At 47.0% G+C, this 24,760-nt stretch overlaps 1 protein-coding gene across 1 annotated transcript in view; it reads right to left on the bottom strand.

The window, feature by feature from the left end:
• Positions 1–2,698, bottom strand: part of CCK (cholecystokinin) — a 43,243-nt gene extending 40,545 nt beyond the window's left edge. The window contains exon 1 of the mRNA XM_084860415.1: positions 2,592–2,698. The gene's annotated coding sequence lies outside the window, so the exon portion shown is untranslated. The remainder of the gene's footprint in view (positions 1–2,591) is intronic.
• Positions 2,699–24,760: the final 22,062 nt, after the last annotated feature.

Raw genomic sequence — 24,760 nt, 5'->3', positions numbered from 1 at the left:
GAAGAACTAGCCGGGAATTCAGGAGTTAACAATCCCTTAACTGTCTGGCTGGAAAAATGGTTTGGTAAATGGAAACATTTGGCAGCCTCTATCCTTATCTCGCTTGTAGTGGTAGTTGGAGTTTTGGTACTGTTTGGCTGTTGCATCATCCCCTGCGCTAGGGGTCTGTCCCAAAGATTAATTGAAGCTGCCTTGTCAAAACAAATGCTTTTGTTTTATGACAAAGTCGAGATGGCTGACTAACGTGTTTAATGCTCGATGAAAGGCTTTTAAGCGGGGATTGATAGAACGAAAGAAGCACCATCTTAAAGTATTGGCAGCCATCCGAGGCAGCCTCCTACAGTGGAAAGTCCCAGAGGCAGATAGTCTTATGAATAGGGATGGCAGAGAATTCCCCCATGGATCTCGGGGAGGCCGAATGCCAGTGCATTTGGCCCCCCGAAATCTGTGGCGGAATGGCCTGCCCCCCACCCCACCCCGCGGATCCCCCCAGGATAAGACTTACCTGGGGCGGATCTTCCGGGCGGCGGCGGCTCTGGCGGCGGCTCCGGCGGCGGCAGCTGCGGTGGCTGGTCTTCCAACCGGCTGCCGCCGCCGCCATTTCCAGTTTTGTTTTGTTTTTTACACAGACGTGATAGGCTACGTAAGTTTTAATGTAGCCTAAAACGACTGGGTAAAAAAAAAAAAAAAAAGGTGTACGCAAACGGCAGTGGCTATGGCCGCCGCCATTTGTGCTCCTTATTTTGGGCTGTCTTACTCTACATAAATAATTACGTAGAGTAAGACGGCGAAAATAAGGGGAATGCAAATAGCGCCCGCTATGCTATTTGCGTTCCCCTTATTTTCACTGTCATAGTCTACGTAAATATTTACATAATTTAAGATGGCTAAAAAGAAGGAACGCAAATGGCGGCGGCCATAGCCGCCGCCATTTGCATACGCGTGGTTTGTTTTTGTTTTGTTTTTTTTAACCCAGAGCCCTCTGCGGAGCACAGCCGGCCGCAGAGGATTCCGGGGGGAGGGACGGACCGCCTCCCCCCCCCACCATCAGCATAATCCGCAAAAGGTAAGTGATTTTCATACATCCCTACTTATCAACTGCCTTGTTGAAACCAACAGTAATGGTCTGTTTCATATTAGGTACAGCCAGAGGAGCCCCACACCCTCAAGTAGCCGCCACTCCTGCAGCTGGTTAGAATCAGTTCCAGCTAGATCGCTTCCTGCCCAGCTTGCAAGGACAGGTCAGCCGTAGAGACATGTCAACTACGCATGCTTAATGAAGTTCATGGATATTATGTGGCCCACCCCGCATAGCTAATGAGGTCATTATACTGAATGTATATAAGCTGTACCAAAAACATCTAGGGTGTGGTTCTCCTTTGTGGCGTTAGCCGCAAGAATCCACCTGAACAGCGCTGTTTGTCTCCTGCCAAATAAAACTGCGTTGGACTGAATCTCGGAGTTCTGTGTGTCTCTAAGGGGATATTGGCATACCCCTCCTAGAGGGAACGAACTTAAGCATAATTTGTGCAACAATTGCACCATTAGAAATTTAAGACGAAGGCTTATAATAGGTAGGTTAATGAATTTTACTTTGTTCCTTCATGCAAGCAAAGCCATTTACAAGCTGGAACCAAATGTAATTATATTTTTTGTTGTACGTTTTCTGTATAGATGGTAAGTAAATGCATTTGGGGGAACATGGATTCTCAGCCTCCCTCACCCCCAAACAGCGCACCTGGTCCTTTCAGTCTTGCTTGACATTCCTCAGGGAAGTTTTATTTTATCTCTTACCAGGTCCCTACTCCCTCCCATAGAATTACAGTTCTCAAGAGAGGGGGAAATACTATTAAGGGTGCAATCCTATGCATGTTTAGACAGGAAAAAAAAGTCCTACCACTGATGCTGGGAGTTGTAGGCCTTTTTTCTGCCTGAACATGGACAGGATTGTGCCTGAACCCACTGTAAGTCTGTAGCACAGATAGAAAGTCCATATCAGGCCCACTATATCGGGCATAGATTTGAGACAAACCTTGAGGGGAGAAATTTCAGAGCAAAACTTAAAATGTACTGAAAGTGTGTTTGAATTTACTGCTTTTTAAAAGAAAGGTCTTTACATGGCAATGAGGTTAACTGTAATTCCTCAGAGATGTTTACATGGCAAAGAGGTTAACTGCAATTACTCAGAGTAAGCTCCCATCTCCAACTGCCCCCACAGGAGTTTCTGAAGAGCCATCTTGCCCTGAGGGGAGGAGGAAAGTAGCAGTTACAGCTCCTTCAAGGAAAAAAACAGTTGTTTGTCTTTTCTGTTTTACTGCAGATTTTTAAAATTGATGCTTCTTGTTTTAATAATTATATGCATTTTACTGCCTGAGGACTGCCTGAGGAGGAAGATAAAAAAAATACTTTAACAAAATCAGGGGTCTCCAACCTTTTGGGGCCTGTGGGAACATTTGGCATTTTGAAAAAGGGCCCTGGTCACCACCACAAATTGGTTGCTGTCGGGGGCAGGGGCAGTCACAAAAATGTTAGTGCCCACTTAACTGTGTTTGTGTATGCATGAATGTGCAACCTATGTGTGTGCTACTCACTCTTGGCTTCTCTCTGTGTGTGGCTCCTCTTTTCTCTCTCTGGCTCTTTCCTTCCTTCCTTCCTTCCTTCCTTCCTTCCTTCCTTTTGTTTCTCTGGCTCTTTCTTTTCTTTCTTTCTCTCCCCACCCCCTCTGGTCCCTTCTTATGGCTCTTTCTCTCTCTCTGGCTCCTCTTTCTCTCTTCCCACTCCCATGCAAGTGAATAGAGCCATTTTTTCATTCCTCTGCATGGGGTGAGAAAAAGCCTCCCCTGCCAAAAATTGGTTGGAGGGGGTTAAAGTGCACCCCCCCCCCATCAAGGACCCTATTGCCTCAAGGGTCCTTGGTGGGGGGTGGACTTCACACACACACACACACACACCCTGCAACTGTTTTTCAGCAGGGGGGCTTTTCACTTCCAAGACAATGGGGCAATGTCTCCATTAGCTTAAATAGGGAAGGAGCGCTGTACCAAAAACTGGCTGGGGGGTAAATTTTGGGGGTAAAATTGGGTCACCCTGTTGCCCCAATTACTCTTAGTTGGGGATAGATTTGCTCCACCCCTACCGCCATTTTTTTTGGTAAGGGGACTTTCTTCCCCCCACACAAGTGAATGGGGACATTACTCCATTCCTTTGCAGAGGGGGAAAACAGTTTGGTGGGTCCCTCAGCCTGGCCTTACAGCGCAGTGGCATCCAAGAGCACTACATGATCTGAGAGCCCTGAACTAAATAATCTTATATAAGAATATGGTAATCTAAGGCCGATTTTGCTCATTTTTGTTTTAAACTGAAACTTGAGCAGTGTAGATGTGCAGAACATTTTGAAACTATGAAAAAGTTCGGAGCTCAAGCTTTGGGCAGCTTGGGAAGGGAGAGAGATAAGGCAAAGGGGAGGTTAATGCATATGCCTCACACTGTGCATGTAATGTAACATGTGACACTGTGTGTGCGTATGCACGTGTAATAATGCTTACCCCTGTGAGCTCTTAGAGTGCTGGGCCAATGAAAGGTCAGGAGAGAATGTTGGGAAAGGGGCTGAAGAAAAGTCAGTTGGTGATAGTTAAGAGTAGGAGGAAGAGAAGGTGAGGAGAAGAGCTGAAAAAAAACACCAGCGAGAGAAGAGAGAGAAAAATCTTACACGTTTTCCATCTCAAACTTCAAGAAATGGTAAACGATCTTTTTAAAAAGAACGTCTTTTTTTGTTTTCACCTTTACCATTTTATTTGTAGTACATTTATTTTTACAGTGTAAAGTTGTTTAAGTCTCAAGGGAAATGGGCAAACATATTTTTATCGAATCATTCTTAGACTACTAGCCCCTGTGACGACACTGGATTTGCACCAGTAAAATAATAAATAACTCCCCATCCCGTCCTGGGTTTGGTTGTGACACTTCTGCTTTGCTCACACTGGGGTCACCAAGCAGAGATGCCTCTGTGAAGCTTTCCTCTTTCTACTCCCTCCCTCAATTCTTATCTTGTTGGTTAGCCCCCTCCCCCCAGTGCCCATCCTCTTAACATTTTTGGCTTTGGCTTGAGAGGCAACTACTCTCAGCAAGCTAGGCAAATCTCTTTATGTACTTTGCTGAGGGCGGTCTCTAGCTCCTGTCACAGAACAATAGTTCCCTGGAGAGAAAGAAGAACTTTGAAACCACTTTAAGCCTTCTCTTCTGTAGAGTTCAAGAAGGAACCCCAGTACTGAATGCCACCAAGCCCGATATTTCCCCCATGGCCATGAACACCGTGGAGCTGGTCCTCCCACCTGTTACTGGGGAGGGGAGCACAGCATGCATTTATGTGCATTCCATAAGGAAGGAGGTGGTCAGGGAGCCCCTAGTCCAGCCTTTTCCAATCTGATGCTGTCAAGAATGAGATGGCACATTTGCCTTATTGCGATTAAGGCTTCAGGTTGCACGTAGCTAGGATCTTGTGTGGCTGTGAGGAAGAGGCAGGATGGGTGACCCCTTCTGATGTCAGAACGACCTGTGTGGACATAGAAAATGACACCACTACTGGGAAAGTGAGGAGGTTCCTGTGAGATTCTTCTTGGCTAAGATTGTGGGGGTGAGGGTAAGCAGGGTACTCACAAGTACCCTGGATCTTGGAGTGGGGCTGCTGCTTAGGCTGTTGAAGGTAGAATAGACCCAACAGAACTAATAGGGGTGACCACTTCACACACCTCAGGTTTGACTTTTGTGATGCTCAGTCTCCCTGAGCTTCTTGTAGGGAGGGGCTAGAACTAGCCACCACACTGATCTGATGCCATGTTCCTTAAATAAAGAGGGCTGGGGGGGGGGGGTCTTGGTGTCTGCATCTTTTGTTGCCCCATGGCAAAGCCACTCTCCAAGTCAGCTGTGGCAAGTTAACATTGCCTGCAGGCCAGCAAGGAGGGAAACTGGATTAAGTCTGATCTTGACAGAGCTTAAAAGAATTTCCTTTTTAGAAGTTAGCTTTTAAATTTTCAGCAGTGAATTTTGATGGGAGGTTTAGGTAGGTAGGTTAAGATGCTACATTGACTTTTCCTTCATTATCTAGGCAAAGACATCACCAGGTAAGAGGTCAAAAGTAATAATATTTTATTGTAGGTTTTCTGCATAGTATTTATTTTATTATTTATTTATTACATTTCTATACCACCCAATAGCTGAAGCTCTCTGGGCAGATCACAACAATTAAAACCATAAAATACAGTATAAGATAAATCATAAAAATTGCAATATAAAATGAAGTAAAAAACAGAATAAAACCTAGCAGCAATGCAGAGTTTTAGAATACAATAACAGAGTTAAAACAACAGAGCTAAAAGGCTAAAATGCATGGGAAAATAAAAAGGTCTTCACCTGGTGCTGAAAAGACCACAATGTAGGTGCCAGGCGAGCCTCTCTGGGCAGCTCATTCCACAAACAGGGGTGCCACAGCAGAAAACACCCTCTTCTTGGTAGTCACCCACTTTGCTTCCTTTGGCAGGGGCTCCTGAAGAAGGATCACTGAGGATGATCTTAGGATCCAGGCAGGTACATATGGGAGGAGGTGATCCTTTAGGTAACCTGACCCCAAGCCATTTAGGGCTTTGAATGTTAATACCAGCACTTTGGATCAGGCCCAGAAATAGACTGCTAGCTGGTGCAGATGAAAAAGTACGGGCATAATAGGATAACGGTGGCCATTCTCCATTAACAATCTCGCTGCCTGATGTTATATGTAAAATGTACTTGCATTGTAGGGAACTGAGATTCTTAGCTTAGCCACCTTTGTAGTTTGGCTCCAAACTGTATTTACAGATAAGTTTTTTAAGTTTTGTATTCATAGCACAATTTAGTTGTTCAAAGTTAAAAGTTTTAGGGTACAATCCTATGCATGTTTAGACAGACCCATACTGGATGGGGAATGCTAGGAGTTGTAGGACTGTTTTTCTGTCTAAACATGCATAGGATTGCACCTTTAGTGACTTAGGTAGACAGGTTAGGTAGGTTGCTAATATGTTACTTTTGATTGTGTTCCTTCATTATGCAGGCAAAGCCATTTATTAGGTAAGAGACCAGAAGTAATCAATTTTTTATTGTAGGGTTTCTTCATAAATTGTAAGTAAATTAATTTTGGGGAAACAGTATTGGGGTAGATTAAGAAACCTAAGAGTGCCCCACGCCCTCGCAGTCAGCTGTGGAAAGTTTAGGGCTGCCTTCAAGCCATCACGGAAGGAAAATGGGATACAGACAGCCAAAGTCTCTCTTTTCATACCCTCCTTTTCTTTCTCAGCCTATTCGAACTCTTCTTCCTTATCTGACTCCCCTAACTGCCTTGGAATGCTCCTGTCCATCACACATAGATACTGACCAAAAGGTCTGGGGCAGTACACCTCTAATGATATATGTCCATTGCACCCATACACATAACATTAACAATATATTAGGGCCATCCTAAAGTTTGCTCTCTTGAATGTCGAGGTGCAGTTTTTGAGCCTTGGTTCCTTGACAGTTCTCATCTTTTCAAATGTGGCAACTTTATCAATGGCACTGCTCTTCTTGGGCTCTGAATTTCACCTCCCACCCATGTGTCACGTGCCTTGGCTTTTTCCTCTGTCTGAGACAAATGCTTCTTGGTGTTGATGAATTGTGTTTGGATCTCCACCCCCACCTTGCAAATTCATTTTTAGTTTCAGCAAGATGTCTGTCTGCCTCTCCAAGTCCTGCCCTGAGCCTACAGTAGGAGAGTCCTTTTTCTGTGCATTCAGTTTGATCTGCAATGCCCTTTTGATACTGGAAAGATTTCTACAACTCTGTAATGGGTTCTTGTGCCAATTTACTTAGTTTATGGGCTATTCTTAGGCAACTCTATTTTATTTATTTATTTATTTATTTATTTATTTATTTATTTCCTTTCTATACTGCCCAATAGCCAAAGCAATCTGGGCAGTTCACAAAAATTAAAACCACAAAATACAGCATAAAATACAATATAAAATTGTTGTTGTTCAGTCGTGTCTGACTCTTCGTGACCCCATGGACCATAGCACGCCAGGCCTTCCTGTCCTGCGCTCTCTCCCGGAGTGTGCTCAAGTTCATATTCATTGCATTGGTGATGCTATCTAGCCATCTCATCCTCTGTCGTCCCCTTCTCCTTTTGCCTTCAGTCTTTCCCAGCATCAGGGTCTTTTCCAGAGAGTTTTCTCTTCGCATTAGGTGGCCAAAATATTTGAGCTTCAGCTTCAGTATCTGTCCTTCCAATGAGCACTCAGGGTTGATTTCCTTTAGGATGGACTGATTTGACCTCCTTGCAGTCCAGGGCACTCGTAAGAGTCTTCTCCAGCACCACAGTTCGAAAGCATCAATTCTTCGGCGCTCAGCCTTCCTTATAGTCCAGCTCTCACAGCCATACATTACTACTGGGAAAACCATAGCTTTGATTAGATGGACCTTTGTCGGCAAGGTGATGTCTCTGCTTCTAACTATGCTGTCTAGGTTTGCCATAGCTTTCCTCCCAAGGAGCAAGCGTCTTTTAATTTCATGGCTACAGTCACCGTCTGCGGTGATCTTGGAGCCCAAGAAAATAAAATCTGTCACTGCTTCCATTTCTTCCCCTTCTATATGCCAGGAAGTGATGGGGCCAGATGCCATGATCTTCGTTTTTTTAATGTTGAGTTTCAAACCAGCTTTTGCACTCTCCTCTTTCACCCTCAACAAGAGGCTCTTTAGATCCTCTTCACTTTCTGCCATTAGGGTGGTATCGTCTGCATATCGGAGGTTGTTGATAATTCTCCCGGCAATCTTAATTCCGACCTGTGATTCATCCAACCCAGCGTTTCTCATGATGTACTCTGCATATAAGTTAAATAAGCAGGGTGACAATATGCAGCCTTGTCATACTCCTTTCTCAATTTTGAACCAATCGGTAGTTCCATGTCTGGTTCTTACTGTTGCTTCTTGACCCTCGTACAGGTTTCTCAGGAGACAGGTAAGGAGGTCTGGTACTCCCATCACTTCAAGAATTTGCCACAGTTTGTTGTGATCCACACAATCAAAGGCTTTAGCGTAGTCAATGAAGCAGAAATAGACATTTTTCTGGAATTCTCTTGCTTTCTCCATGATCCAGCGAACATTGGCGATTTGATCTCTAGTTCCTCTGCCTCTTCGAAACCCAGCTTGTACTTCCGGTAGTTCTCGGTTTGCATACTGCTGAAGCCTAGCTTGTAGGACTTTGAGCATCACCTCGCTGGCATGTGAAATGAGCGCAATTGTGCGGTAGTTTGAACACTCTTTGGCGTTGCCCTTCTTTGGAATTGGAATGTAAACTGACCTTTTCCAGTCTTGCGGCCATTGTTGAGTGTTCCAAATTTGTTGGCATATTGAATGCAGCACTTTAACAGCATCATCTTTTAGGATTTTAAATAGCTCAGCTGGAAGACTGTCATCTCCGCTAGCTTTGTTGTTACTAATGCTTCCTAAGGCCCACTTCACTCTCGAGGATGTCCGGCTCAAGTTCAGTGACCGCACTCTCATGGCTATCAGGGACATTCAGATCTTTCCTGTATAGTTCTTCTGTGTATTCTTGCCACTTCTTCTTAATCTCATCTGCTTCTGTTAGGTCCCTGCCTTCTTTGTCCTTTATCATGCCCGTCCTTGCATAAAACGTTCCCTTGAGATCTCCGATTTTCTTGCAGAGATCTCTAGTCTTTCCCATTCTGTTGTTTTCCTCGATTTCTTTGCATTGTTCATTTAAGAAGACCTTCTTGTCTCTCCTTGCTATTCTCTGGAACTCTGCATTCAGTTGGATATATCTTCCCCTTTCTCCCTTGCTTTTCGCTTGCCTTCTTTCCTCAGCTACTTGTAAAGCCTCATCAGACAGCCACTTGGCTTTCTTGCATTTCTTTTTCTTTGGGATGGATTGAGTTGCTGCCTCCTAAACAATGTTATGGACCTCCATCCATAGTTCCTCAGGCACTCTGTCTATCAGGTCTAATCCCTTAAATCTATTCCTCACCTCCACTGTATATTCATAAGGGATATAATTTAGGTCATACCTGAATGGTTTAGTGGTTTTCCCTACGTTCTTCAATTTAAGCTGAAATTTTGCAACAAGAAGCACATTCAGCTCCAGGTCTTGTTTTTACTGACTGTATAGAGCTTCTCCATCTTTGACTGCAAAGGACATAATCAATCTGATTTTGATATTGACCATCTGATGATGTCCATGTGTAGAGTCACCTCTTGTGCTGTTGGAAAAGAGTGTTTGCTATGATCAGCGTGTTCTCTTGGCAAAACTCGATTAGCTTTGCTTCATTTTGTACACCAAGGCCATGCCTGCCTGTTATCTCGGTGATTTCTTGACTTCCTACTTTAGCATTCCAATCCCCTATGATGAAGAGGACATCTTTTTTTGGTGTTAGTTCTAGAAGGTGTTGTAGGTCTTCATAGAACAGATCAACCTCAGCTTCTTCGGCCTCAGTGGTTGGGGCATAGACTTGAATTACTGTGATGTTGAATGGTTTGCCTTGGATTCGTACTGAGATCATTCTATCGTTTTTAAGATTGTACCCCAGTACTGCTTTTCCTACCCTTTTGTTGACTATGAGTGCTACTCCATTTCTTCTAAGGGATTCTTGCCCACAGTAGTAGATATGATGGTCACCTGAATTAAATTCGCCCATGCCTGTCCATTTGAGTTCGCTGATTCCCAAGATGTCGATGTTCAATCTTGCCATCTCATGTTTGACCACCTCCAGCTTACCTTGATTCATTGATCTGACATTCCAGGTTCCTAAACAATATTGTTCTTTACAGCATCGGATTTTCTTTTCACCACCAGACACATCCACAGCTGAGTGTCCTTTCGGCTTTGGCCCAGCCACTTCACTCTTTCTGGCGCTACTTGGAAATACCCTCTGCTCTTCCCCAGTAGTATATTGGACACCTTCCAACCTGAGGGGCTCATCTTCCGGTGTCATCTCTTTTAGCCTTGTGATACATTCCATGCGGTTTTCTTGGCAAGAATACTGGAGTGGGTTGCCATTTCCTTCTCCAGTGGACCACATTTTGTCAGAACTCTCCACCATGACCTGTCCGTCTTGGGTGGCCCTGCACGGCATAGCTTATGGCTTCACTGAGTTACACAAGCCCCTTCGCCACAACAAGGCAGTGATCCATGAAGGGGACAATATAAAATATAAAAGCTTAAAATCACAGCATAAGAGTAAAACCTGAATAAAACCTAGTAGCAATGCAGAGATTTAAAATATAATAGTAGATTTAAAAGAACAGAGCTAAAAGACTAGGATGCTAATATGTTAAAATGCTTGGGAGAATAAAAAGATCTTCACCTGGCGAGAGAAAAAGCATAATGTAAGTGCCAGGCATGCCTTTCCTGGAAGCTCATTCCACAACCAAGGTGCCACAGCTGAAAAGGCCCTCTTCCTGGTAGCCACCTGCCTCACTTCCTTTGGCAGGGGTCCCAGAGAAGGGTTGCTAATGATGATTTTAGGGTCTGGGCAGGTACAGATGGGAGGAGATGATCCTTCAGATAACTTGGCCCCAAGCCGTTTAAGGCTTTGAATGTTAATACCAGCACTGTGAATCAGGCCCGGAAATGGACTGGCAGCCAGTGCAGCTGGAAAAGTACTGGTATAATATGATTACACTGGCCAGTTTCCATTAACAATCTTGCCCTGTTTTAGACCAGCTGAAGTTTCTGGACAATTTTCAAAGGCAGCCCCATGTATAATGCATTGCAGTAATCCAGATGAGAGGTTATCAGAGCATGGATAACTGTAGCTAGACTATCTCTGTCCAGATAAGGTCGTAGTTGGCATATCAACCTAAGCTGATAAAAGGTGCTCTGTGTCACTGAGTCCACCTGTGCCTCAAATGACAGTTCTGGTTCCAAGAGCACCCCCAAACTACAAACCTGATCCTTAAGGGGAAGTGCAACCCCCTCCAGAACAGGTTGAACATTACCTTGCTGGGCAGATGAACCACCTGCTAACAGTACCTCCATCTTGTCTAGATTGAGTCTCAGTTTATTGGCCCTCATCCAGTTCATTACCATGTCCAGGCACTGATTCAGAACAGCCACTGCCTCACCTGGATATGATGAAAAAGAGAGGTAGAGCTGGGTGTCATCTGCACATTTAACATTGCACTTTGTGTGATGCTGTCTCTGGCAGCCCTGCCCCACTGTACCTGTGGAAAGAGGAGGAGTTGGTCAGCAGATGTCCAATGCTGATACACATGTGGGAGAAGCCACAGGAGAACAGGCGTGGCTAGCAATCCCCACCCCAAACATAATGCTCATATGCAGATGGGCGACACCACAGGAGAACAGGCTTGGCTAGCAATCCCCACCCCAAAGATACTCCCAACGCACTGCCTCTAGAAGCCCTGTGTTCTTGTGCCTGTGGAAGAAGGAGTGGCTGGTCAGCAGATGTGCAATGCTGACAGGCATGTGAGTGAAGCCACAGGAGAACAGGCTTGGCTAGCAATTCCCATCCTAAATACACTCCAGCATCCTGCATCTGGTCACCCCACCCTTTGGTACCTGTGGAAGAAGGACTGGTTTGTTGGCAGTTGTCTGATGCTGATAGGGTGTGGACGAAGCCACAGGAGAATAGGCTTGGCTAGCAAACCCCACTGCAAACACACTCCAAATCGCTGCCTCTGGCAGCCCCATCCCGGAAGGTATGACAAGCTACACCTCAGAGCCCATGGAGCTTTCCATTCTTCTAGGAGTGGTGAAGGGAGGATAGGAGTGTCTATAAGGGGAGGAGGGGGCCATACAACTTTTCTCCCACTGCAGACCCAAGTCTGACAGCACTCAGACCTTCTGAATCAAGGAAAGACACATAGACCTTGCAAGAGAAGGGGCTTGTGTAGCCAAATAGTTGTCAGGGGCTCTGCCTCCGGTGACCCCTTGGCTCCGCCACCGGTGACTTCTTTTCCACCGCACCACTGATATTGGCTTCCAGCCACCACTGTCCACACCTCCTCTCCCAGCGCAGAGCCAAATGTGACAACCACCAGCCTCCTCCACAAACGTAACCGTTTCCTGAGCTTTGCTGCCATGCTGTGCACAATCCACACACCTCCTTCCTGACTCTCCTCTCCAATCCCTTTTTTTTCTAGGCTAGGTTTTGCTGGGAACCTTCACCTGAAAGACTGGACAAGCTACACATCTGTGCCCACAGAGCTTTCAATTGGTCAGCAGATATCCAATGCTGATAGGCGGGTGGGCGAAGTCACAGGAGTACAGGCTAGTCTAGCAATTCGTACCCCAAATGCACTGAATGTTGTCACACTTAGGTCTGCACTGGGAGAATGTGACAACATTCAGACTTTCTGAATCAAGGAAAGACCCTTAGACCTTGCAAGGGAGGAGGCTTGTATAGCAAATTCGGTGCCACTGGCTCTGGCTCCGGTGACTTGTTGTCTCTGCCTCCAGTGACCCCTTGGCTCTGGCTCTGATGAACCCTTGGCTCTGCAAAGGGCTGGATGTGCCTGATCTGGCCTGATCTTGGAAGCTAAGCAGGGTCGGCTCTGGTTGGTACTTGGATGGGAGACCACCTGGGAATCAGGCTTCCTGCACTGAGCAGGGGGTTGGACTCGATGGTCTTGTAGGCCCCTTCCAACCCTATGATTCTGTGACTGGAATCTAAACCTCTGGTGACTTGTTTTCCTCCCCACCACTGAGATTGGCTACCAGCCACCAGCAGCCGTTCTCCACAAAGGTAAGAGTTTCCTGGGCTTTGCTTACATGCTGCACACATTCCACACACCTCCTTCCTGACTGTCCTCTTCAAGCCCTTTTTTTCTAGGCTAACTCTTGCTGGGAACCTTTGCCTGAATGATTGCACAAGCTACCCATCAGTGTCCTCAGAGCTTTCATTTCTTCTAGCTCTAGGAGTGGTGAAGGGAGGATAGGGGTGGCTATGAGGGGAGGAGGAGGCCACACATCTTTACTCCCAGTGCAGATCCAAGTGTGACAGCATTCAGACCTCCTGAATCAAGGAAGGACCTTGCAAGGGAGGAGGCCTGTGTAGCAAAATAGGTGTCAGTAGCTCTGCCTCTGGTGACTGCTTGGCTCTGGCTTTGGGTGGAGGATAGGGGTGGCTATAAGGGGAGGAGGCTGCACATCTTTGCTCCCAGTGCAGATCCAAGTGTGACAACACTCAGACCTTCTGAATCAAGGAAAGACACCTATATGTTCCAAGGGAGGAGGCTTGTGTAACAAAATAGGTGTCACTGGCTCGGCCTCTGGTGACCGCTTGGCTTGGCCTCAGGAGACCCCTTGTTTCTGCCCCCAGCAACCCTGTGGCTCCAGCCCCAGCAAACTTGTGGCTCCACCTGCAGTGACCCCCTGGCTCCACTTCCAGTGAACCCGCCTCACCAGTCAGCTTGGTTACCAGCTGCCGCTGGGAAGAAGTGGTGGGTCAGCAGATGTCCAATGCTGATAGGCAGGTGGGAGAAGGCACAGGAAAACAGGCTTGGCTAGCAATCCCCACCCAAATGCAGTGCTGACATGCAGGTGGGTGAAGCCACAAGAGAACAGGCTTAGCCAGTAATCCCCATCCCAAACACACTGAAACATGCTGCCTCTAGAGGCCCTGCACCTTTGTACTTGGGGGAGAAGGAATGGTTGGTCAGAAGATTTCCAATCCTGATAGGCAGGTGGGGGAAGCCACAGGAGAACAGGCTTGCCTAGCAGTCCCCACCCCAAAGACTCTCCAGTGTGTTGCCTCTGGCAGCCCTGCAGTGTTTTACCTGCAGAATAAAAAGTGGTTGGTCAGCAGATGCCCAATGCGAATAGGCAGGTTGGCAAAGCAACAGAAGAACAGGCTTAGCTATAAATCCCCACCTGGGACGCACTCCAATGTGCTGCCCCAACCAGCCCAACTCTGTTGTACCTGCGGAAGAAAGACTGGTTGATCAGCAGATGTCCAGTGCACTCAGGTAAGTGGGCGAAGCCACAGGAGAATCATAGAATCATAGAATAGTAGGGTTGGAAGGGGCCTACAAGGCCATCGAGTCCAACCCCCTGCTCAATGCAGGAATCCAAGTCAGAGCATCCCTGACAAATGGCTGTCCAGCCTCATCTTGAAGGCCGCCAGTGTGGGAGAGCCGACCACCTCCCCAGGTAATTGGTTCCATTGTCGTATTGCTCTTACAGTCAGGAAGTTTTTCCTGATGTTCAGCTGGAATCTGGCTTCCTGTAACCTGAGCCCATTATTCCGTGTCCTGCACTCTGGGATGATCAAGAAGAGATCCTGGCCTTCTTCTCTGTGACAACCTTTCAAGTACTTGAAGAGTGCTATCATATCTCGCCTCAGTCTTCTCTTCTCAAGGCTAAACATGCCCAGTTCTTTGAGTCTCTCTTCATAGGGCTTGGCTTCCAGTCCCCTGATCATCTTTGTTGCCCTCCTCTGAACCCTCTCCTCCAGCTTGTCTGCATCCTTCTTAAAGTGTGGTGCCCAGAACTGGACACAGTACTCCAGATGAGGCCTAACCAGTGCTGAGTAGAGGGAAACTAGTACTTCCCGGGATTTGGAAGCGATGCTTCTATGAATGCAGCCCAAAATAGCATTTGCCTTTTTTGCAGCCACATCACATTGTTGGCTCATATTCAGCTTGTGATCGACAACAATTCCAAGATCCTTCTCGCTTGTAGTGTGGTTGAGCCACATATCCAGAGCCAGTGTGGTGTAGTGGCAAGAGTGTTGGACTAGGAGCTGGGAGATCTGGGTTCTAGTCCCCACTCGGCCATGGAAGCTCACTGGGTGACTTTGGGCCAGTCACAGACTCTCAGTCCAACCCACCTCACAGGGTTGTTGTTGTGAGGATAAAATGGAGAGGAGGAGGATAATGTCAGCCGCCTTGGGTTCCTTGCAAGAGGAAAAAAGGCGGGGTATAAATGCAATAAATAAATAAATAAATAAATATCCCCCATCTTGTAACTGTGCATTTGGTTTCTTTTTCCGAGGTGCAGAACTTGGCATTTATCCCTATTAAATGTCATTCTGTTGTTTTCTGCCCAGCGCTCCAGTCTATCCAGATCACTTTGAATTTTGGTTCTGTCTTCCAAAGTATTAGCTATCCCTCCCAATTTTGTGTCATCTGCAAATTTGATCAGCATTCCCTGCACCTCCTCCTCCAAGTCATTCATAAAAATGTTGAAGAGCACTGGGCCCAGGACTGAGCCCTGCGGTACCCCACTCGTTACCTCTCCCCAGTTTGAGAAGGTCCCATTGATAAGCACTCTTTGAGTCCGATTCTGTAGCCAACTGTGGATCCACCGGATTGTTGTTTCATCTAGCCCACTTTGAGCTAGTTTGCTCATCAGGATATCATGGGGCACTTTGTCGAAAGCTTTGCTGAAGTCGAGGTATATGATGTCTACAGCATTCCCACAGTCTACAAGGGAGGTTACTTGATCAAAAAATGAGATCAGATTTGTCTGGCAGGACTTGTTTTTGACAAATCCATGTTGGCTTCGAGTAATCACGGCATTGTTGTCAAGGTGCTTCCAGATGGATTGCTTTATGATCTGCTCCAGAATTTTCCCAGGGATTGATGTCAGACTGACTGGTCTGTAGTTCCCAGGTTCCTCCTTTTTACCCTTTTTGAAGATAGGGACAACGTTAGCCCTCCTCCAGTCATCTGGCACTTCCCCCGTCCTCCATGATTTCTCAAAGAGAATAGACAGCGGTTCTGAGAGTTCTTCTGCCAGTTCCTTTATGACTCTAGGATGCAGTTCATCTGGCCCTGGAGATTTGAACTCATTCAAAGTAATGAGGTGTTCCTTGACCATATGCCTGTCGATCTCAAGCTGCAATCCTGCCCCTTCAGCCTGTACTTCGCCTTTGCCAGGGGGGTCATAGACCCTCTTTTGGGAGAAGACTGAGCCAAAGTAGGAATTGAGCACCTCTGCCTTTTCTTTGTCATCTGTTATTGTTTTGCCATCCTTATTTAATAGCTGAACCACCATTTCTTTCCTCTGCCTTTTACTATGCACGTAGCTGAAGAAAGCCTGTTTGTTGTTTTTAACATCCCTTGCTAACCTCAGCTCATTCTCAGCTTTAGCCTTCCTGACGCCATCCCTGCAATTCTGTGCTATCTGCCTGTACTCTTCCTTTGTTACTTGGCCTTCTTTCCACTTCCTATATGTGTCCTTTTTTGTTTTCAGGTCATCCCTAAGCTTTTTGTGAAGCCACATTGGCTTCTTCTGTTGTCTTCCACCTTTTCTTCTTGTTGGAATTGTTTGTGATTGTGCCTTGAGAATTTCCTTTTTTAAAAGCTCCCACCCATCTTGGACTCCTTTTCTCGCTAGCATCGCTTGCCATGGGACCTTACTGATCATTGTTCTGAGTTTATGAAAATCAGCTTTCCTAAAATCCAGGGTACGCGTTTGACTACACTCGGCTTTTGCTTCCCTTAGAACCAAGAACTCAAGTACAACATGGTCGCTTTCCCCCAGAGTTCCTGTAACTGCTACTTTATCCACTAAGTCATCTCTGTTGGTTAGGATCAAGTCAAGGATAGCCGATCCTCTAGTTCCTTCCTCTACTTTCTGTAGGAGGAAGTTATCCGCCACACAAGTCAGGAATTTCCTGGAGGGGCCATGTTTTCCAGAATTTGTCTCCCAACAAATATCGGGGAAATAGAAGTCCCCCATTACTACTACATCATGCTTCCTTGAAACATTGGCTATTTGCTTTTCAAAAGTTTCATCCTTGTCTTCTCCTTGATTGGGTGGCCGGTAGTAGACTCTGACCACCAGGTTCCTTTTATTCTTTGCTCCATTTATTTCAACCCAGAAGCTCTCGATGGGGCTACCAAGCTCCTCCTCCTGTATTTCTGTGCACAGATATGTATTTTTCACATACAGTGCAACCCCACTTCCCTTTCTGTTCCTCCTGTTCTTTTTGAACAAGTTATATCCTTCAATTGCTGTATTCCAGTCATGAGAGTCATCCCACCAAGTCTCAGTTATACCTATCAGGTCATAATTTCCCTTTTGTATTAAGAGTTCAAGTTCGTTCTGTTTGTTTCCCATACTCTGGGCGTTAGTATATAGACATCAAAGACCATGTGCTTCATAGTCTGGCTTTCTTCCTACATGTGTCTGAAGACTATTATTGGCCGCTATCAGAGCTGTTCTCTCCATTACAGTTCATGCGCCTATGTCCATTGTTACCCCCAACATTACATCTCCCTTCCCCGTAGGATTCAGTTTAAAGCCCTCCTGATGAAGTTCTTCATGCTGTGGCCAAACACAGTCTTCCCAGCCTCCGTGCAACCCATCCCTTGCCAGCAGCCCATCTTCCAGGAAGTATAGCCCGTGGTCCCAGAATCCAAATCTCTCTCGTCGGCACCACCTTTGCAGCCAGTCATTCACCCGGAGTATTTTTCGTTCCCTTTCTATCCCTCTTCTAACTACTGGAAGGATGGATGAGAAAACTATCTGGGCCCCAAAGTTCTTGAGTTTCCTTCCCAAAGTTTCAAAGTCTGACGTGATCTCTTTGTAGCTCCGTTTGGCGGTATCATTTGTTCCCACATGGATGAGAAGAAAGGGATACCTGTCAGGGGGCTTTATGAGTGCAGGCAAAGCAACCTTTCAGTCACGTCTCTAATCTGTCCTCCCGGGAGACAACATACCTGGCGAGTCCATGGGTCTTCGCGACATACTTGGGTCTCGATCCCACGCAGCAAGGAGTCTCCCACTACTACCACTCTTCTCTTCTTCTTCTTGTAGGCCTGGGTTTCATCGCCTCTGTTTGACTGACCTTTAGCCTCTTGCTCACTCTCATGCAGGTTCCCCTGTGATTCTTCCTCTGCAGGCTGTCCTCCAGTCTCATCCGCAAGTACCTGGAATCGGTTCCACAGCTCCACTGCTTCCACTGGTGCAGAGTGGCGTCTAGTTCTTCTTCTCCAAACTGTCACCCTTTTCCAAGGAGTATCCTCTATTCCATTTTTCTTCACCTCAGCATTTCCCACTGCCTCATCTTGCTGTTGCTCTTCAAGCTTCTGGTCTGCCCTTTGCTGCTGTAGTTCCCCCATTCTGTCCAAGAGCTCTTCGTGTTCTCTTATTACCCGGAGGGTCGACAGTCGCCGCTCCAGTCCACTTACTTTTTCCTCCAGCAGCGTGATCAACTTGCACTTGTTGCAGGTGTAGGCCATGTTGTTCTCAGGCAAGAAAACAAACATTGCACACACCTTGCAGGTCACCACCACTGGAGAGTCCTGTCCTTCCATTGCCTCTTTTCCCTTTTTGTGTCTAGCTTTGTGATTGTTCTAGACTAGCCTGTGCCTGCTCCTCTACTCAGTGGAGGTTAAAAGCAGAGTCCCACTGGTGTGAAAGTGTGTGTTACAAGACAAATAAATGGAAAAAAGTTAGTTAAAATAAAAAATAAAAATAATTAAAAAAAATGTTAGGGGCCTCCCCCTTGACCTCCCCTGCCAAACTCCCCTGGCCAACTCCTGTTTGCTCCCCCTGTTCGCTCGCTCTGTTTGCTCGCTCTCTGGGAGCTTGCCTGCTTCTGTAGTCCCTGGACCAGCCAGAGCAGCTTGCTCTGCTCTGCTCTGCTCTGCTCCGCTCAGCTGGGAGGCGGGAAACAGACTGAAGCTTCCCGCCCAGTCAGCTGCTGGGAGTACTCAGGCCACACCCCTCCAATTCAGTTGGAGCTCTCAGAAGCACCTGATGAGCTCACAGCCAATCAGAAGGATAAAGGGCAGCCCCCTGGGCTTCCTGCAACCCACTTACCTCTTAGCCTCTGTCTCCTTTGTCTCCTTTGTCTCTTCAACCACTGCAACTCCCCTGGCCAACTCCTGTTTGCTCCCCCTGTTTGCTCACTCTGTTCGCTTGCTCTCTGGAAGCTTGCCTGCTTCTGTAGTCCCTGGACCAGCTGGAGCAGCTTGCTCTGCTCTGCTCAGCTGGGAGGCGGGAAACAGACTGAAGCTTCCCGCCCAGTCAGCTGCTGGGAGTACTCAGGCCACACCCCTCCAATTCAGTTGGAGCTCTCAGAAGCACCTGGTGAGCTCACAGCCAATCAGAAGGATAAAGGGCAGCCCCCTGGGCTTCCTGCAACCCACTTACCTCTTAGCCTCTGTCTCCTTTGTCTCCTTTGTCTCTTCAACCACTGCAACTCCCCTGGCCAACTCCTGTTTGCTCCCCCTGTTCACTCGCTCTGTTCACTCGCTCTCTGGGAGCTTGCCTGCTTCTGTAGTCCCTGGACCAGCTGGAGCAGCTTGCTCTGCTCTGCTCAGCTGGGAGGCAGGAACAGGCTTGGCTAGCAGTCCCCACCCCAAACACACTCCAATGTGCTGCCTCTGGGAGCCCTGCTCTGTTGAACCTGCAGAAGGAGGCGTGGTTGGTCAGCAGATGTCCAGTGCTGATAGGCAGGCGGGCGAAGCCACAGGCGAACAGGCTTGGCTAGCAATTCCCACCCCAAACACACACTAATTCGCTGGTTCTTGCAGCCTCACGCTGCTGTACCTGCAGAAGAAGCAGGAGTTATGCTAGCTTTAGAGCATTCAGGGTGGTGTCCCCTCTGTGCCCCCTCCTCTCTCCACAGTATACACTATCATCTGGGTCACAATCATGTCATGGAGTGGTTGTGCTTGCTGCCCCTCATCCCCACTGCTGCCCTTTCCTTGCTTCACTTCTTCTACTCCCCACGTGCATATTATCTCCAGGGCATCCAGGGAGACCATCCCCTCATAGAATAAAATGAATTTGCCCAGGCACTCACTTTCCTGAGCAGACGAAAGTACACCCACACTGCTTTTTCGGTGGATGTTGCTCCTGGACACCCCATGCAGCAGTTGCATTGAAAGCCAGCTAGGTGACTTGTACTTGTACTGTTGTAAAAGACTTGAAACATCTGACTGAGAAGACCAAGAAGCATGAGGCGTCTAGAAGCCACATTGATAACTGGCTGCAGTTACAAATGTTAGGTCAAGCGGATATTGTGCAGAACTGGACAAAGGCCACAAGGTATCTGTGAGGAAGCACAACCAAGAAGTGGAGAACAACAGACACGTCCTCAGCACAATTATTGACTGCATACGTTTCTGTGGAGCCTTTGAACTGGCGCTTTGTGGACACCACCAGAGAGAGCAATCAGACAATCCAGGAATTTTCCGAGGACCGTTTGATCTTGTGGCATCCATTGTTGCAGCCATGGAATGTCACCTGAGGAGTTCCAGGGTATTCAGAGGTCTCTCAAAGACAATCTAGAATGAACTGCTGGACTGCATATTGACAGTGGAGAAGGATCACATTAAGGAGCAGTTGAAGAGTGCTCCTTTTTGTGGCCACTGAAGCGGACAACACCACAGACATTTCCACAGAAAGCCAAAACGTTCTGATATTCCGGTACGTTGACAAAGAGGGTGCACCAGTGGAATGCTTCTATTCATTCGCTCCGGTGCCAGACTCAAGGGCCCAAACCATCACTTAAGTCTTGCTTCAGCAACTGAGAGAGTTATTCCTGGAGGAGAGTGACAAGAAGAAAATAATTGCTCAGAGCTATGATGGGGCTAGCATGATATGTGTTGAGCACGCAGGAGTGCAGATGAGGATCTATGATTTATTCCCCAGTGCCCACTATGTTCATTGCTATGCACATCAATTAAACTTGCTCGTGAAAAAGGCTGTGTCACCAGATCAGGGAAGTGCGGGTTTTCCTTTCAAACCTTTGTGGGAACCCAGCATTCTGTGGGAACAGCTCTAAACATCATGCAGTACTGGAGGAAGCAGTGAAAAGAAGACTCCCAAGTTCATCTCAGACATGCTGCAACTTCAGCATCCAAAGAGTAAATGTAGTGTTTGAGAAGAGACTGGAACTTACTGAATGCTTTCTTGAAATCAGAGATCAGGGGAACTTTGATGACGAAACAATCAATTGGTCCTACACATTTCTTAACCTGCTGCAAGGAGACTTTGAATGAGTTCAAATCTCCAGGGCCAGATGAACTGCACCCTAGAGTAATAAAGGAACTGGCAGAAGAACTCTCAGAGCCACTGTCTATTATCTTTGAGAAATCATGGAGGACGGGTGAAGTGCCAGATGACTGGAGGAGGGCTAATGTTGTCCCTATCTTCAAAAAGGGTACAAAGGAGGAACCTGGGAACTACAGACCAGTCAGTCTGACATCAATCCCTGGGATAATTCTGAAGCAGATTCTAAAGAAATCCATCTGTAAGCACCTTGAAAACAATGCAGTGATTACTTGAAGCCAAGATGGATTTGTCAAGAACAAATCCTGCCAGATGAATCTGATCTCATTTTTTGATCAAGTAACCTTCCTTGTGGACTGTGGGAATGCTGTGGACATAATATACCTCAACTTCAGCAAAGCTTTTGATGAAGTGCCCCATGATTAGCAAACTAGCTCGAAGTGGGCTAGATGAAACAGCTATCAGGTGGATCCACAGTTGGCTACAGAATCTGACTCAAAGAGTGCTTATCAATGGGATCTTCTCAAACTGGGGAGAGGTAACGTGTGGGGTACCACAGGGCTCAGTCCTGGGCCCAGTGCTCTTCCACATTTTTATGAATGACTTGGAGAAGAGGTGCAGGGAATGCTGATCAAATTTGCAGATGACACAAAATTGGGTGGGATAGCTAATACCCTGGAAGACAGAAACAAAATTCAAAGTGATCTTAATAGACTGGAGTGCTGAGCAGAAAACAACAGAATGAAATTTAATCAGGATAAATGCCAATTTCCTGCACCTCGGAAAAAGAAACCGAATGCACAGTTACAAGGTGGGGGATACGCGGCTCAACAACACTACAAGCGAGTAGGATCTTGGAATTGTTGTCGATCACAAGCTGAATATGAGCCAACAATGTGATGTGGCTGCAAAAAAGGCAAATGCCACTTTGGGCTGCATTAATAGAAGCATAGCTTCCAAATCCCAGGAACGACTAGTTCCCCTCTACTCAGCACTGGTTAGGCCTCATCTGGAGTACTGTGTCCAGTTCTGGGCACCACACTTTAAGAAGGATGCAGACAAGCTGGAGGAGAGGGTTCAGAGGAGGGCAACAAAGATGATGAGGGGACTGGAAACGAAGTCCTATGAGGAGAGACTGAAAGAACTGGGCATGTTTAGCCTTGAGAAGAGAAGACTGAGGCGAGATATGATAGCGCTCTTCAAGTACTTGAAAGGTTGTCACAGAGAGGAAGTCCAGGTTCTCTTCTCGATCATCCCAGAGTGCAGCACATGGAATAATGGGCTCAAGTTACAGGAAGCCAGATTCCGGCTGAACTTCAGGAAAAATGTCCTGACTGTTAGAGCAATACAACAATGGAACCAATTACCTAGGGAGGTAGTGGGCTCTCCCAAACTGGAGGCATTCAAAATGAGGCTGGACAGCCATCTGTCAGGGATGCTCTGACTTGGATTCCTGCATTGAGCAGGGGGTTGGACTCGATGATCTTATAGGCCCCTTCCAACCCTACTATTCTATGAGACGGTGTGTACTTGTACCTGTTGTCTTTCTTCTGGGAATGGCCATCATGGGGAAATCCTGTTTGCTTTTGGCTTGATAGATCCCTGCAGAACCCCCAACTTGGTTCGCATTTGTGAGCTGAGCAGTGGGTCAGTTCTCGAAACTCAGAAACTTTGCCGCTTCATTTTATACACGTGAGTCACGATTTGCACAAAATCGCAGGTATAAATATTCACGGAAATGGCAATTTGTGCAAAATTGCAGGTGTGAATGGTCTAATTAGTGCTTTACATCCTGTACCGGAGGGCAGAGTTCCATAAGTGCAAGGATGCTTCTGAACTCCTACAGCTGCTTTTGGAAAATAATTTGGGGAGAGGTTTGGAGCAGATCATGATATCGCTGAGAATCCTTGTCACTATACTTATGACAACAGCAGAAGCAGAGTGGTCATTCTCAGCTCTGAAGAGGATCAAAACGTTCCTTCAAAACACCACGACAGAGTGGTGCCAGACTCAATGCCTTGGCAACGCTGTCCATAGAGAAATGGATGATTAACAAAATCCCAGTGTAATCACCAGACAACGGACCTGTTCCCCAGACAGAAAGAACATTGGGCCAACTTCCTCTACAAATGAGGAGTGCCTAAGTAGAGGATAGGGGTAGCTGTAAGGGGAGGTGGAGGCCACACACCTAATCTCCAAGCAAATCTGCAAACCTAAGACACTTTCCTGCACTTTTCTGAGTTGTTGTAGATGCCTCTTCTGCCATTTTCCTAATCTGCTTCCTCTCCCATCCTCCATTTCCAGGCAGAGACTTCTAGAGAAGCTGCAGAACAGTACCAGCTAGGCTACTGATAGCTCCATGCCCTCTGTCTCTCCTCCAGCACAGAGCCAAGTGTGAAAGCAAGCAGTCTTTCTCCACAAGGTACACTTTCTTGAGCTTCACTGTTATGCTCCACACATTCTTCACACCTTTCGCTAACTGTGTTCCCATTAACCCCCTTTTTCTAGGCTATGTCTTGCCTGAAAAACCAGACAGGCTATTCCTTTGAAAACTCTGTAGGCACGGTTCTTCTTGGTGTGTTGAGCTTAAGTGGAGGAAAGGGGTGGCTGTAAGAAGAGCTGGAGGCTACATATCTAATCTCCTAGTGAACTCCATGTCAATTTAAGATGCCACCCTATAGTTCATTGACATGCTACACACACACACACACACACACAGCATTCTCCGTAACTTACTTTTCCCTTTCCAGACTCCATTTTCCAGGCACAGATCTTCAGAGAAGCTAGGGATGGCAGAGAATTCCACCACGGATTTCAGTGAGGCCGAATGCACTGGCATTTGGCCCCCCGAAACCCGTGGCGGAACGGCCTACCACCCCCCGCCACCCCGCGGAATTCCCCCCGGAACGAAACTTACCTGCGGCGGCAGTGACTCCGGCGGCGGCTCCAGTGGCGGTGGCTGGTCTTTCGGCCGGCTGCTGTGGCTGTTTGCATCCTGCCAGGCTGCCATGATAGGTTACCTAAATATTTACGTAGCCTATCACAGCAAAGAACAGGGACGCAAACGGCGGCCACTACGCCGTTTGCGCCACTGCTCTTTCTGTGATAGGCTATGTAAGTATTTACGTAGCCTATCACGGTAAAGGCAGCCACGCAAATGGCGGCCACTACGCCATTTGCGTGGCTGTCTTTATCACGATAGGCTACGTAAATACTTACGCAGCCTATCACGAAAATCTGTGTAAATACTTACACAGCCTATCTTGTGCTTTTCTGACATTCCCCACGCAGTCTACACATCTCTTCCTAACTATTTTCTCTTCAAACAGTCACTTGAAAGATTGCACAAGCTACCCATCTGTGCCCACAGAGCTTTCATTTCTTCTAGCTCTAGGAGTGGTGAATGAAGGATAGGCGTGGCTATAAAGGGAGGAGGAGGCCACATATTTTTTCTTTCAGTGCAGATCCAATTGTGACAGCACTCAGACCTCCTGAATCAAGGAAAAACACTTAGACTTTGCAAGGCTTTTGTAGCACAATAGGTGTCAGTGGCTCCTCCTCCAGTGGCCTGTTTCCGCTCCACAATTCAGATTGGCTAGCAGCCATCACCAGGAAGAAGGAGTGGTTGGTCAGCAGATGTCCAATGCTGATAGGTGGGTGGGCGAAGTCACAGGAGAACAGGCTAGTCTAGCAATTCCTACCCCAAATGCACTCTAACTCCATTTTGCTCCAGCAGACTTCCTTTGAGGT

The sequence above is a fragment of the Heloderma suspectum genome, chromosome 5 (genome assembly GCF_057233095.1).
Source record: "Heloderma suspectum isolate Gila_16-S chromosome 5, 16-S_ref, whole genome shotgun sequence".
Taxonomy (NCBI): domain Eukaryota; kingdom Metazoa; phylum Chordata; class Lepidosauria; order Squamata; family Helodermatidae; genus Heloderma; species Heloderma suspectum.
The sequence above is the reverse complement of the archived record's forward strand: the minus strand, read 5'-3'. Positions and strand labels throughout refer to the sequence as shown.